General features: G+C 37.5%; 1 pseudogene; it reads left to right on the top strand.

The window, feature by feature from the left end:
* The first annotated feature begins 2,516 nt into the window (after positions 1-2,516).
* Positions 2,517-14,493, top strand: LOC146902280 (uncharacterized; annotated as a pseudogene).
* Positions 14,494-15,044: the final 551 nt, after the last annotated feature.

Below are 15,044 nucleotides of genomic sequence, written 5' to 3'. Positions count from 1 at the left end.
AAGATTGATCATTTTCAAAATTTTCAAGATTAATCATATTTATAAAAATCATGTCCGAATAACAGGGATACAATGTATATTGATTGACACCGGTATATAAATCATGTTATACGGTTGAAAGACAAGTACTTTCCGAAGAAAAAGATTTTTTTTCATTTTTCCGGTATTGAAAAAAATCTGGAAATATGAATTTTTCAAAATTTATTAATTTTTTCCCGAATGTTTTCATTTTTTTTAATTTTTCCAGATTTTATTTTTTATTTTTAAAATTTTCCAGATTTTTGTTTTCATTTTTATTAATTTTTTCAGTATTTTTTTATTTTTTCATCATTTTTTTTATTTGTTAAGAATTTTTTTCGTTTTTTAAAAAAAAAATATTATTTAAAAATAATATTTTTTAATTAAAAAAATAAAAAATGCCACGTGTACAATATAAAAAAATAAAATAATTATACAATCGGCGTGCCACGTCATCATAAAAAGGTGACGTGGCGCACCACATCGGACCGGGCGTGTGCCGGATTCGACCAGGGGTGTTTTCGACGGAATCTTCAAATTACGGGGTCGGAATCTTAACAAAATTTTTTACGGGGGGAAAATCGAAACTCGCCCAAATTACGGGGGTAAAGACATATTAACCCTAGAAAAAATTTAGTTCAACAACAAGTCCAACAATCAAGAGTATTCATAAATTGCAAAAACTCACCATAAATTGCAACAAGTCCAACAACAAGTCCAACAATCAATGAAATTAGGAATTATATAAAGTTTGACACAAGAAATTAGGAATCTGCATTTGTCTTCTTCAATTTTGCGGTTCCAATTTTTATTAAAAAATTGATGTTGTGAAAACGTGAGAAGGAGTTATATTAATTTTGCTGAGATGTTGAATTCTCGTTCCTTGTTTCCATGATTGAGATTGAAGAAGAAAAAAAAAGAGGAGGAGTTGCTTCATTCACATATCTGTTTTAATGGTTTTCCAATTGAATCAAAAATAATATAGCTCATATTCTTTTTCAGAAATTGTATCTTCATTGTACAAAGAGGAGTTGTTGATTACTGAGTTTGTTGATGAGAAAAGAAAGAAGAAAGGAAGAAGAAAAGAAGAATGAGAAAAGGAATGGTACATCAAACGTAGTTAGGCTGTGTAGAAATGAATTCAGCGGTAGTTAACAACCGCCGGAAGCCGCCGGCAAGCACGCCGTCGCATGTCCCAAATGTTGTTAACTGCCGCTGGGGGTAAAAGCGTCATTTACTTGTGTTAATAGGAAGTATTTTATGTCAAAAAAGCAATTTTCTTAAACCAGCTTGAGTCCATGGATCAATCAGCCCAAAACCCTGCTTCAACAGTTTCTTTTTATTACAACAAAGTATATTTTTCTTTTTCAAATCACAGGAAGGGATACATCGCAACCCAAATGTTTTTGCTGGGTTAAGATATATCAAATAAAATATTTGTTTTACATCTTAGGGGGAGGGATTTGAATGCTATGTTCGTTTTACAATTTGTATGATAATAGAAATCCTCTTATAGTCTTATTATTTTTGTTTTGTGTCGTATTTTTTTTCTTTTTGGATATACCGTGCACTGAACAGCGACATAGTAACTGATAAGGCAGGCAACTCTTCACAGGTGATTGGATGAAGTGTTGTTGCCGGTTGTAACATTGGAGTACCAACTGTTTAGAAGAAAAATTGGAAAAACAAAAAGACATGACAATGAGAGTCAGTGAAGATAATCTCATTGTAGAAGCAACAAAAAAAGGAAAAGAAAAAAAAGACTGTGATTCTCAAGTTTGTGAGATTGTTGAATGAGTGATGTTTTCATATTTTTAACTAAAAGGTCTTTACCAAAACCAAGTAGACAAAACATAACATCTACTCCCTCCGTCCCTCAATAGATGACCTAGTTGACAATATACATTATTGACTTAACATATTTTGACTATATTTTTCTACTAATTCACAAAGATAAATAATATTATGTAAGATGTTGTTGGATTCGTCTCGATGAATATTTTTAAAATATTAAATTTTCATAATTTTTTTTAGTAGAGAATTGAAGATATCAAAGATAAAACATATGCATTGATACGTGTGTCGGAGTCAACTAGGTCATCTATTGATACGTGAGACTGAGGGAGTATAAAAATCTATATATTTTTAAATACAAAAAACATTTTATAAGTTGTGAGAAATGTCAATTGAATACCAACAAATTATTTTGTTGTACTAAACACAAGATTTATATATATTTTTTGTAGAAGTATATATTGAATACTACAAGATTTTTTTTACAATAAAACAATAATATTATAGAGCCAATTGAGACAGTCCGGATTTTAAAATCTTACCATTTAATCCTTAAAAAAAATTCTTACCTTTTATTGATGCACACGATTTTTAAAATATATTGAATACTTTAAGTAAAAAAGTGTGTGTGTGTGTGTGTGTGTGTGTGTGTGTGTGTGTGTCTATATATTACGCATGTTTTAATATTTTCATATATCATAGGTATGTATACCGTAGAGTTTCAAAAGAGGGGGCTACCACATGCACACATTCTTTTATGGTTAGAAGGTGTCAACAACCGCATACAACTAAGGAAATAGATAGGGTTATATCACGAGAGATTCCTCATCCACATCTATATCCAAAGTTGCACTCGGCCGTTTCAACATACATGATGCATGGACCATGCGGAGGTGCGAACTTGAATTCACCTTGCATGAAGGGAAAAAGATGCTCAAAATACTTTCCAAAGAAGTTTTTAGAGGCCAGCTATTGATGAAGATGGTTTTCCGGTATATAAAAGAAAAGATAATGGTGTTAGTGTGATCAAGAATGGAACTCCTTTGGACAATAGGTATGTTGTTCCTTACAATCCAACACTCCCGATGAGATATCAAGCACATGTTAATACCGAATATTGCAACAAGTCAAATGCAATCAAGTATCTATTCAAATATGTGAACAAAGGTCCCGATAGAGCAAACCTCCATATTAAAAAACAAGCATGAGACAAAGATGAAGAAGGGCCGATTGATGAAATTAAGCGTTACTATGATTGTCGCTATGTGTCACCATGTGAAGCATGTTGGAGAATTTTCATGTTTGATATCCATGAGAAATGGCCATCTCTGTTATGAGATTAGCTTTACACCTAGAGGGTCGGCAATGTGTTAGGTTCAAGGAAAATCAAAAGCTTCAAAATGTTGTGAAGTATCATCAATCAGTTCCAACTATGTTTCTTGCTTGGTTTGTTGCAAACCAAGAATACGATGAGGGTAGACATCTTACATGTAACGCCCGTCTTAATTATACGAGTATTTAAAAAAATATTTATATATATGATTTAAATGATTTTCATGATTGATATGTGTGAATTTTATGATTCATGAAGTTGAGTGGTTTATATGATTTATAAATGAATTATGTGGGGTATTTTGTTGTGGTGAAGTTGTTATGTTGGTGTGACTTATTTTATTAGTAAATAAAATAAGATATGAGAAATAAAATAAAAATATTAAAAGTGGGGTTGTGTTGGGAGATGAGTAAATTAGCAGTGAGAAAAGTAATTAGGAGAGATAAATAGACAACAAAAGTCGAGAAAACGAGAATGCGTACGTTTTTGGAGAAAAAGGGAGAAAAGTCGAAAGAGAGAAGAACAAAGGGAGGCTATCGATTTCTGCTATTATCGTGTAAGGGTGAGGCTAATTTTCAATATTATTAAGGGTACAATTCTATAGGATGAATTTAGCATGATTAGGTTAAGTTTTGGTGAGAATTGAGAATTAGGTTTAAGATCAATTTTGACGATTGAATCATGAACAGATGTTAGATTGATGCAAAATTGGTGTACAGACCTTAGATATTACTTAAGATGATAATTAGATGCTATTTGGATGAAGGAATCATGAATATAGGTGAAAAGTTGTGATTTTTAGGTTTCTGGCCGTATCGACATTCATCGCTCGCATCCGTGATCAAGAACACTCGCAACCGCGAGCTAGAACCCAGAGCTCGCAACTGCGAGCAATGCAACTCGCAACCGCAAGTGACCGCAAGCTCGCCCTTGCGAGCGAATAACTCGCCCTTGCGAGTAAGGACTTAGGAACCCGGAATGCACGCTTTGCTCGCCATTGCGAGCAAAGTTACTCGCCACCGCGAGTTAGGCATTAGGCGCCCAAAATTGTCCCGATGCGATCCTTTCGCACGTGTAGTCTTGAGTTGACCTTAGAAGTAAGTAAGAGAGCTATTTAGGATACTTTCATAAGCTCCGGAAGTCTGTTAGGTGACCGAGATTAGTAGTGTTGTTGCATGAATGATATTATGATGCTTTATGATACTTATGTTGATGTAATTCATTCTTTAGATGATGTTAACGCATTCAAGTGTTATTAAATGCCGTATATTCTTTGTTTCCTGTTGTTATTTGTTAGTGTCTTGAAGTTGCATGAGTCGGTCTATGTTGTTGGAATTTAAGAAGTTGTCCATGATTATGAGTCGTATGAGTTGTTCACGTTGTTGTCTAAGTTGTTGGAAGTTTGAGTTCATTGCATACTCATTAAAGTTGGGGGCTTTAGGCCCGGCAGCCTTTGTGCTCATTAAAGTTGGGGGCTTTAGGCCCGGCGGCCTTCTGCTCATTAAAGTTGGGGGCTTTAGGCCCAGCAGGCCTTTGTGCTCACACGTTGAAGAGCCTATTATGCTCATTTTGTTGTTGAATGGTACCACATGCATTTGCATATCAAGAAGTTTCATGTTGTTTAAGTTGTCAAGTTGTTGTTGAGTTGATAGAGTTGCATGGTCAAAGATGAGGCTGTGTTGTCAAGTTGTTGTTGAGTTGATAGAGTTGCATGGTCAAAGATGAGTTGTGTCGTCAAGTTGAGTGTTAAGTTGATTATGATTTGCGATGAAAATTAGTAATGGTATTTGATGATTGTGTTTGTTATGAAATGAAAAATATGCTAATTGTTAATTGTTGATATGTTATTAATGTTTAAGTTGTTAAATGCATTTTATTGGATTATATGCTTAATGTATTGATTATGAAATCTCACCCCTTCTCCGCGTATATGTTGCCTCGACCGTGGGTAGTGTGCAGGTAATAAAGATTTGAGGCGTTCATGAGTGGACTCTTCACTTGGTGTCTAGGTGCTCGATACATAACGGGATGGGGGCTTGCTTTTACTTCTATTCCTTACGTGTCTCTTTTATGAACTAATTTATGAGATTTTCCAATAAGGTCTGCGTGCCAAGACTTTTAAATGTTGAACTATTTTCCGCCGCAACAGCTTTTAAGATTTTCATGATGTTGAATTTGAAGGATAATTATTATTATCTGTTTTGAGATGTTAAAGTAGTGTGTGACATTCCGTTATGAATTAAATACTCGATTTTAAATGAAATTTTTTATGTTGGGAAAACGGGGTGTTACAATTGGTATCGAGAGCGAGGTCGGTCCGTCCGGCCAAGTAGTGAGTCGAGTTGTGTCTTTAGCGGTTGGAATACCACTATTATGATATTCTAAATGTTGGGTGATGTGCAGAGAAGAGACTGGAGGCTGCGAATCTTATTTGCTATAAGAGGACTAGAATGGCCGGAAGAAATGATGCCGCGATTCGTCGCTTTGGAAGCCGTAGCCCAAGCCGTGGGACAACATCCAAATGTTGGTGCTCGTGTGAATGCCGATGTGAGAATGTTGGAGACCTTTACGAGAAATCATCCTCCTACTTTCAAAGGAAGGTACGACACGATGGAGCACGGACGTGGCTCAAGGAGGTTGAAAGAATTTTCGCAGTTATGCAATGTACCGATGACCGAAGGTGCGTTTTGGAACGCATATGCCGGCCGAGGAAGCCGATGATCGGTGGGTGAGCCTCCAACCTACCCTAGAGTAGGATGATGCCGTTATTACTTGGGCCGTGTTTAAGAGAGAGTTCCTAAACGAGATATTTTCCCGAGGATGTTCGCGGAAGAAAAGAGATCGAGTTCCTTGAGCCGAAGCAAGGAAACATGTCGGTGACGAGTATGCGGCAAGGTTTGTGGAGATGGCTCGGTTCTATCCACACTACACCTGGGGACAATGCTGAGTTCTCTAAGTGTATCAAGTTTGAGAATGGTTTGCGTGCCGATATTAAGCGAGCCATTGGTTACCAACAGATCCGTGACTTTTCTCGCTTTGGTGAGTAGATGCGTAATCTATGAAGATGACAAAGAAAGCTCTTTATAAGATTATGAGTGAGAAGAGGGGTAAGGGCCAACAAAGTCGCCCAAAGCATTAAAGGTGCTCTGTTGACAAAGGAAAAGGGAGAGCTAATGATGAGAGGAGGTCAAACAAGAAGGATGCTGGTGCTTTGAGATTGTTTGTTACACTTGTGGCGAGAAAGGCCATAAGAGTAATGCTTGTACTAAGGATATTAAACGGTGCTTTCGTTGTGGCAAAGGACATACACTTGCAGAGTGTAAGCATGGGGACATTGTGTGTTTTAACCGCAAGGAAGAGGGTCATATTGGGTCTCGGTGTACGAATCCGAAGAAGACTCGGACTAGAGGGAAAGTGTTTGCTTTGTGGTACTCGGATCGAAAATGAGGATCGTTTGATCGAGAGATACTTGTTATATTAACAATACTCCTTTAGTTGCTATTATTGATACCGGTGTTACACATTGTTTTGTTGCTTTTGATTGTGCTTCTAAGTTGGGTCTTGCCGTGTCGATATGAGTGGAGAAATGGTTGTCGAAACTCCGGCTAAGGGTTCGGTGACTACTTCTCTTGTTTGTTTACGATGTCCTTTGTCTATGTTTGATCGTGATTTTGAGATTGATTTAGTTTGTACGCATACGAGTGGAATGGATGTAATTCTTGGTATGAACCGGTTAGAGTACAACCATGTTCTCATTAATTGTTTTAGTAAGTCGGTGCGTTTCTCTTCTGCCGAAGAGGAAAGTGGAGCAGAATTTTTGTCTACTAAGCGGTGAAGCAATTAGAACGCGATGGGATCTTGATGTTTTCCTTGATGGCATCCTTATCTTTGGAGAACCAAGCGGTGATTGATAGGTTGCAAGTGGTGTGTGATTTTCCTGAAGTTTTCCACGATGAAATTCACGATGTACCACCGGAGAGAGAAGTTGAATTTTCTATTGATCTTGTTCCGGAACGAAGCCTCGTGTCTATGACACCTTACCGTATGTCGGCTTCGAGTTGGCCGAGTTGAAGAAACAGTTGGAAGATTTGCTAGATAAGAAGTTCATTAGACCGAGTGTTTCACCCCGGGGAGCGTCGGTATTGTTGGTTAAGAAGAAAGATGGAAGTACGAGGTTGTGCATTGATTATCGACAACCGAATAAAGTAACTATAAAGAATAGATATCCACTTTCTAGAATTGATGATTTGATGGACCAAATTTGGTGGGTGCACGTGTGTTCGGCAAGATTGATTTAAGGTCGGGTTACCATCGGATTAAAGTAAAAGATGAAGATATGCGAAGACGGCCTTTAGGACGCGATATGGTCATTATGAATATAAGGTGATGCCTTTTGGTGTAAGTAATGCGCCCGCCGTGTTTATGGAGTATATGAATCGCATTTTCCATGCATTTTTGGATCGCTTTGTGGTTGTGTTCATCGATGATATTTTGATTTACTCTAAGACGAGAAGAATAACATGCAGAACATTTGAAAATCGTTTTGCAAGTCTTTGAAAGAGAAGAAGTTGTATGCTAAATTGTCTAAGTGTGAATTACGGTTGAATGAGGTAAGTTTTCCGGGCCATGTTATTTACGGTAGTGGTATTGTAGTCGATCCATCTAAAGTTGAAGCGGTATCACAATGGGAGACTCCTAAGTCGATTCTGAGAGAGATTAGAAGCTTTTTGGGTTTGGCGGGGATACTACCGAAGATTTATAGAAGGATTTTCTAAGTTAGCACTTCCGTTAACACGGTTGACGTGTAAAGGTAGAACCTTTGTGTGGGATGTTCATTGTGAGAACAGTTTTAATGAATTGAAGAAGTGTTTGACGATGGCTCCGCTTTTGATTTTGCCAAAACTCGATGAACCTTTTGCGGTGTATTGTGATGCGTCCAAATTGGGCTTAGGCGGTGTGCTTATGCAAGATGGTAAAGTGGTTGCTTATGCCTCAAGACGGTTGAGAACTCATGAACGAAATTATCCTACTCATGATCCGGAGTTAGCTGCGGTTGTATTTGTGCTTAAGATTTGGAGACATTACTTGTATGGTTCGAGATTTGAGGTGTTTAGTGATCACAAGAGCTTGAAGTATTTGTTTGATCAGAAAGAATTGAATATGCGACGAGCGACGGTGGCTCGAATTGTTGAAGGATTATGACTTTAGTTTGAATTACCATCCGGGTAAAGCTAATGTTGTTGCGGATGCCTTAAGTAGGAAGAGTTTACACATGTACGCTATGATGGTGAAGGAATTTGAATTGCTTGAACAATTTAGAGATATGAGCTTGGTTTGTGAAATGTCGTCTCGGAGCGTTAAGTTAGGAATGCCGAAAATTGATAATGATTTCTTAAAAGATATTAAAGATGCGCAAAGCCGATGTTAAGTTTGTGGACTTGTTGGTTTCTAGTGATCAAACTCGAAGATAGTGACTTCAAGGTAGATGATCAAGGTGTGCCGAGATTTCGAGGTAGGATTTGCATTCCGGACAATGATGAGATAAAGAAGATGATTCTTGAGGAGAGTCATAGGAGTAGCTTAAGTATTCATCCGGGAGCTACAAAGATGTATCATGACTTGAAGAAGTTGTTTTGGTGGTACGGATTGAAACGCGATGTAGCGCAATTTGTGTACTCTTGTACGATTTGTCGGAAGTCGAAGGTAGAGCATCGAAACCCGCCGGATTGATGACACCGTTAGATGTACCAGAATGAAAATGGGATAGTATATCCATGGATTTTGTGACGAGTTTGCCAAATACTCCTAAAGGGAATGACGCGATCCGGGTGATTGTTGACAGATTGACGAAGTCGGCACACTTCCTTCCGATTAATATTAGTTTTCCCTGTGGCTCGGTTGGCGAGATATTTATATTCGAGACATTGTGAAGCCGCATGGTGTTCCTTCGAGCATTGTGTCAGATAGAGACCCACGATTTACTTCTAGATTTTGGAAGAGTTTGCAAGAGGCTTTAGGCTCTAAGTTGAGATTGAGTTCGGCTTATCATCCTCGGACGGATGGTCGGTCGGAAAGAACGATTCAGTCACTTGAGGACTTGTTGAGAGTTTGTGTACTTGAGCAAGGTGGGACTTGGGATAGTCATCTCCCGTTAATAGAGTTCACATATAATAACAGCTATCATTCAAGTATTGGGATGGCACCTTTCGAGGCTTTGTATGGTCGGAAGTGTAGGACTCCGTTGTGTTGGTTTGAAACGGTGAAAGTGTAGTTTTAGGACCGAAATTGTTCGGCGGACTACCGAGAAAGTGAAAATGATTCAAGAAAAGATGAAAGCGTCGCGAGTCGACAAAAGAGTTACCATGATAAGCGTAGGAAATACCTTGAGTTTCAAGAAGGGGACCACGTGTTCTTGAGAGTTACTCCGATGACCGGTGTTGGTCGTGCATTGAAGTCTAAGAAGTTGACTCCGAAGTTTATTGGTCCTTATCGGATATCCGAAAGAATTGGCACGGTGGCTTATAGAGTTGGCTTACCACCGCATTTATCAAATTTGCATGATGTGTTTCATGTGTCGCGGTTGAGGAAGTATGTCCCGTACCCGTCCCATGTGATTCAGAGTGATGATGTGCAAGTTAGAGACAACCTTACGGTGGAGACCTTACCCTTGAGGATTTATGATCGCAAGATGAAGTCGTTGAGAGGCAAGGAGATACCTCTAGTGAGAGTCGTTTGGAGTGGAACGACCGGTGAAAGCTTCACATGGGAGCTAGAGAGTAAGATGATGGAGTCTTACCCCGAGTTGTTTGCTTGAGGTAAATTTTCGAGGACAAAAATTCTATAATTTGGGGAGAGTTGTAACGCCCGTCTTAATTATTTGAGTATTTAAAAATATATTTATATATATGATTTAAATGATTTTCATGATTGATATGTGTGAATTTTATGATTCATAAAGTTGAGTGGTTTATATGATTTATAAATGAATTATGTGGGGTATTTTGTTGTGGTGAAGTTGCTATGTTGGTGTGACTTATTTTATTAGTAAATAAAATAAGATATGAGAAATAAAATAAAAATATTAAAAGTGGGGTTGTGTTGGGAGATGAGTAAATTAGCAGTGAGAAAAGTAATTAGGAGAGATAAATAGACAACAAAAGTCGGAAAACGAGAATACGTACGTTTTTGGAGAAAAAGGGAGAAAAGTCGAAAGAGAGAAGAACAAAGGGAGGCTATCGATTTCTCGCTATTATCGAGTAAGGGTGAGACTAATTTTCAATATTATTAAGGGTACAATTCTATAGGATGAATTTAGCATGATTAGGTTAAGTTTTGGTGAGAATTGAGAATTAGGTTTAAGATCAATTTTGACGATTGAATCATGAACAGATGTTAGATTGATGCAAAATTGGTGTACAGACCTTAGATATTACTTAAGATGATAATTAGATGCTATTTGGATGAAGGAATCATGAATATAGGTGAAAAGTTGTGATTTTTAGGTTTACGGTCGTACCGACATTCATCGCTCGCATTCGCGAGCAAGAACACTCGCAACCGCGAGCTAGAACCCAGAGCTCGCAACTGCGAGCAATGCAACTCGCAAGTGCGAGTGACCAGTAAGCTCGCCATTGCGAGCGAATAACTCGCCACCGCGAGTAAGAACTTAGGAACCCGGAATGCACGCTTTGCTCGCCATTGCGAGCAAAGTTACTCGCCACCGCGAGTTAGGCCGTTAGGCGCCCAAAATTGTCCCGATGCGATCCTTTCGCACGTGTAGTCTTGAGCTGACCTTAGAAGTAAGTAAGAGAGCCGTTTAGGATACTTTCATAAGCTCCGAAGTCCGTTAGGTGACCGAGATTAGTAGTGTTGTTGCATGAATGATATTATGATGCTTTATGATACTTATGTTGATGTAATTCATTCCTTAGATGATGTTAACGCATTCAAGTGTTATTAAATGTTGTATCTTGTCGTTGTTTCCTGTTGTTGATTGTTAGTGTCTTGAAGTTGCATGAGTCGGTCTATGTTGTTGGAATTTAAGAAGTTGTCCATGATTATGAGTCGTATGAGTTGTTCACGTTGTTGTCTAAGTTGTTGGAAGTTTAAGTTCATTGCATACTCGTTAAAGTTGGGGGCTTTAGTCCCGGCAGCCTTTGTGCTCATTAAAGTTGGGGGCTTTAGGCCCGACAGCCTTTGTGCTCATTAAAGTTGGGGGCTTTAGGGCAGGCAGCCTTTGTGCTCACACGTTGAAGAGCCTATTATGCTCATTTTGTTGTTGAATGGTACCACATGCATTTGCATATCAAGAAGTTTCATGTTGTTTAAGTTGTCAAGTTGTTGTTGAGTTGATAGAGTTGCATGGTCAAAGATGAGTTGTGTTGTCAAGTTGTTGTTGAGTTGATAGAGTTGCATGGTCAAAAATGAGTTGTGTCGTCAAGTTGAGTGTTAAGTAGATTTTGATCTGCGATGAAAATTAGTAATGGTATTTGATGATTGTGTTTGTTATGAAATGAAAAATATGCTAATTGTTAATTGTTGATATGTTATTAATGTTTAAGTTGTTAAATGCATTTTATTGGATTATATGCTTAATGTATTGATTATGAAATCTCACCCCTTCGCGTATATGTTGCCTCGACCGTGGGTAATGTGCAGGTAATAAAGATTTGAGGCGTTCATGAGTGGACTCTTCACTTGGTGTCTAGGTGCTCGATACGTAACGGGATGGGGGCTTGCTTTTACTTCTATTCCTTACGTGTCTCTTTTATGAACTAATTTATGAGATTTTCCAATAAGGCCTGCGTGCCAAGACTTTTAAATGTTGAACTATTTTCCGCCGCAACAGTTTTAAGATTTTCATGATGTTGAATTTGAAGGATAATTATTATTATCTGTTTTGAGATGTTAAAGTAGTGTGTGACATTCCGTTATGAATTAAATACTACGATTTTAAATGAAATTTTTTATGTTGGGAAAACGGGGTGTTACATTACATATGCCGAATTTCCGTTAAAATTTACTTATCTTCACGACAAGAGGATATGGCTTCCAAGGAAAAAGGGTTTTCGTATTGGGAGGCTTTCTTACATTCCCGTAGGCTCGGTGAACTTTACTACATGCGGATTTTGTTGACCTTTCAAAAGGGTTGTAAGGGGTTCAATTGTATTAAGGCTGTTAATGGCAAGCTCTACGACACTTTTCAAGATGCATGCTATGCGCTTGGGTTATTGTACGATGACAAAGAGTTCATAGATGGAATTATTGAATCTTCTAGATCACAGAGTGGTCGGATGCTCCGTGTTTTGTTTGTTAGACTTTTAATCATGAATACAATGCACAAGCTCGATAATGTATGGAAAGCTACTTGGAAGTTATTAGCTGATGGAATTCTCTATACAAGACGAAGGATGCTCAATATTCCAGGTTTGTAATCTTTATTTTAACCTTACTCAACACTTTGTACTTAACGAATATTACATTAAAATGGAATTATACTTTACATATGGTTAACTTGATTTTTTTTATATTAAATTTGCTTATATTTGTATTAGACAAGAACACCTACATGTCGTTATGAACACTACAAAAAAATTAGCAAAGTTATTCATAACATGTCCGACACGGCATCATTATATATGTTATAATATTGGACCATAATTATTGTTTGATGTAAAATAAATTATGCGGATTTGCGCATTCCCGATAGTGATTTGCAAAATCTTTGCCTTATTGAGATTGAGAAGTTGTTGATGTGTAATGGGAAGTCATTGAAAGATCACAAAACTTTGCCTTACCCGGTGTTCGATGAGTTACTTGCCCAAGCAAATAAATTCATTGTCGATGAATTGAACTATGACAAAGATAAGCAAGGTCGGCTACATAAATCCCTTCTTGAAAAACTCAGCGATGAGCAAGTATGGTGTTTATTCCACAATCATGAAATCTGTTGAGGCACATGATGGGCGGTTCTACTTTTTGTATGGATACGGTGGAACCGGAAAGACCTTTATGTGGAAGACACTATCCAGCCATCGGATCACAAGGTAAGATTGTCATTAATGTTGCATCGAGCGGAATTGCATCTTTGTTGTTGCCTGGAGGCAAGGCTGCGCATTCTACTTTTTGTATACCATTGAAAATCAATGAAAAATCGACTTGCAATATGAAACAACAAGATCCTAGAGCCAAGTTGCTTAGAGAGGCAAGTCTTATAATATGGGATGAGGCCCTATGATGCACAAATTTCGTTTTGAAGCATTTGATCGTACTATGCGTGATATAATGAGGGTTGTAGATGAGGATAATTTGAAAAAACCTTTTGGAGGGAAAGTTGTTATTCTTGGTGGTGATTTCGAGGCAAATATTACCTGTCATTAGGAAAGCACGTAAACGTGATATAATGAAGTCCTCTCGTTAATTCTTCTAATATTTGGCATAGTTGTAAGGTCTTAAAGCTCACAAAAAACATGAGGTTAGCGGTGATGACACAAGTGATAATGCAAATGAGATCGAGAGATTTTGCAAAATGGATTTTGAAAATTGGAAATGGTGATATGGTTGCAGATGAAGATGGAGAGAGCATCATTGATATTCCGGAGGATTTGTGCATTCCTCCGTGCAACAATCCTCTACAAGCATTGGTTGATTTTGTTTATCCAGGTATTGTTCATAGCATTGACAATCGAAGGATCTTTGAAGAGAAAGCGATACTTGCTCCTACTCTTGATGCGTTGAACAAGTCAATGAGTATGTTTTGTCACTAATTGAAGGGGAAGCAACAGAGTACTTAAGTTCGGATACAACTTGCAAATCGATGAAGACTATGATATTCAAGGGGATTGGTGCACTACGAATTTTTGAATGACATAAAGTGTTCTGGAATACCAAACCACGAAAGTTGATTCTAAAGACCGGAGTTCCCATCATGCTGCTAAGAAACATTGATCAAGCCGGTGGCTTATGTAATGGAACACGACTACAAGTCAATCACCTTGGGAAAAATATCATTCTTGCGGCCGTCATTCTTGGCAAGGGTATTGGACAAAAGGTATTAATCCCAAGGATGGATTTGGTTCCTACGATTCAGGATTTCCATTTAAATTTTCAAGAAGACAATTTCCGATCTCATTGTGTTTTGCTATGACAATAAACAAGAGCCGGGGACAATCATTGTCGAAGGTTGAATTGTATCTACCTCGACTGTTTTTACACATGGGCAATTGTATGTAGCTGTTTCTAGGGTAACCACGAAGAAGGGGCTGAAAATGTTGATTTTGGATGAAGATGGCAATCCATGCACCTCAACTCTAAATGTTGTTTATCCGGAGGTCTTTTCTAATTTGTAGAAATTATCTTATGAGGTATGAATCTGTCTATATTTAAGCTTGATTGTCAATTTTTTTTATCGAAAGTACATTGCTAACATGCAAAAACCTTTGTTTATTTTTGTAGATAACTTTGGAGCTAAGTATAGTTGATGCATCTATCTACAATAAGGGTTATGTTTTTTGGATTAATTGCGCTTTAAAGTATGGCCTACTATTTTGTGTTACATATAACAAGTAGGCTTCATTGTTATTTGTTAATGATATGTATTTGATTCTAACTTAATTGAACTAATTTTTGATAGATGACATCTTTGATTTTATTTAGATCAATATAGCCCAATTTTGTCTAACCACTGCATTATAAATTTGTATTTTGGTAGTATGTTCGTAAATATAATTGTTAACTCCACAAAAAATTGTCGGCCCGGTGCGTTGCACGGGTGGAAATACTAGTGTGTATGTATGTATGTATGTATGTATATATATATATATATATAGGGCATATCACATGAGAAAATAACTTATGTGAGAATGATAAGAATAATTGTCAACCCTTAGATTGGTTTTAG

Source organism: Medicago sativa, chromosome 8, assembly GCF_051527215.1.
Source record: "Medicago sativa cultivar Bolivia chromosome 8, Bolivia_mono, whole genome shotgun sequence".
Classification (NCBI taxonomy): domain Eukaryota; kingdom Viridiplantae; phylum Streptophyta; class Magnoliopsida; order Fabales; family Fabaceae; genus Medicago; species Medicago sativa.
The sequence above is the reverse complement of the archived record's forward strand: the minus strand, read 5'-3'. Positions and strand labels throughout refer to the sequence as shown.